Raw genomic sequence first — 1,439 nt, forward strand, 5'->3', positions numbered from 1 at the left:
TGCTCTCTAGTAACATAAAACTTATTTGTTCCCTGGGGAGATGGGATGGGGAGAGAGAAAAGGAATACAAAGTGGCCTGAGGAAACTTTGGGGAATAATGACCTTATTTGTTATGTTTGAGCTATTCTGTTTCTTGACCATCATGTTGGTTCCACAACTAAGTGCATTTTTCAAAAACTCAACTGACTCTCGCTGTAAATGCATTTTTTTAAAAAAAATTTTTATAATGTTTTTATTTCTAGTAGAGAGAGAGAGAGAGCGTGAGCAGGAGAGGGTCAGAGAGAGAGGNCGACTAAGCTACCCAGGCGCCCCTGTAAATGCATTTTTAAGAAGACTTACAACAGCTTAACCCCATGACTGATTCTTTAAAGTTTCATAGGTATTATACCTATATACATTAGAAACTCCTCCTGACAATGTTATAATTTTTTTTTTGCTTTCAATGGTCATACATGTTTTTAAAAACATCAAAAGAGGAAAATAGTATTTTATGTTTGACATAAAACATATGTTTCTCGTTACTCCTAAAGTTCAAAATTCTCCCTGGTATCATTTATGTTCACCCTGAAGAACTTCCTTCAGTATTTCTTTGAGAACTGTTTTCCAATTCTCTTAATTTTTCTTCATTTCAGAGTGAGTTAAAATAAACTCACTCTTCATTAGCCTTCATCTCTGAAGGATATTTTCACTGGATATAGAATTCTAGTTTGACATCTCTTTCTTTCAGCAATTTATTATTTTCTTTCAAGTAAACTCTACACCCAATGGGGGCTCAAACTCATGACTGCTCTACTGACTGAGCCAGACAGGCACCCCACTCTTTCAGCAATTTAAAGACATTCCTGTTTTCTGTCCTCTATGGTTTCTGATGAGAAATCTACACTATTTCCCCAGTGGCTTGCTTTCAAGATTTTTGTTTATTCATGTTGAACAGTTTTATTATCTGTCTAGGAGTGATTTTCTTTAAGTTTATACAGTTTGGAGTTCATAGAGTTCTTGAATATGTAAACTTATGTCTCTGATTAAATTTGGGGAGATTTGCAGCAATGAATAATTCTAAAATTACTTTCTGCACATCTCTTTTTTTTCCCCTCTGGGCTTTTAATGACATGAATTTTAGATCTTCTGATACTGTCCCAAAAATCTTGGAGGTTCTTTTTAATTTTTTTTCATTTTTTAGTTGGCATTTGTGTCTTGAATTTAAATTTTTCATTTTAAAAATGCACATAGTTTGAGTGATTTGATACAACTAATCTCCAGAGTCAGGAAAAGCTGGTAGAATTGATATCTAAGCCAATCTTAATGGATGAATGCAATTAATCAAATGAAGAAGAGAGGTACCAACAGTTATAAGCAATGAGAATGATGTGTGTACATGACTTGCAAGGGAGCATGTAATGTTTGGAGAAAAACAATTAGCTTGCTGCAGTTAAAATATA

The sequence above is a fragment of the Crocuta crocuta genome, unplaced genomic scaffold, assembly GCF_008692635.1.
Source record: "Crocuta crocuta isolate KB4526 unplaced genomic scaffold, BGI_CrCroc_1.0 scaffold238, whole genome shotgun sequence".
Lineage (NCBI taxonomy): Eukaryota > Metazoa > Chordata > Mammalia > Carnivora > Hyaenidae > Crocuta > Crocuta crocuta.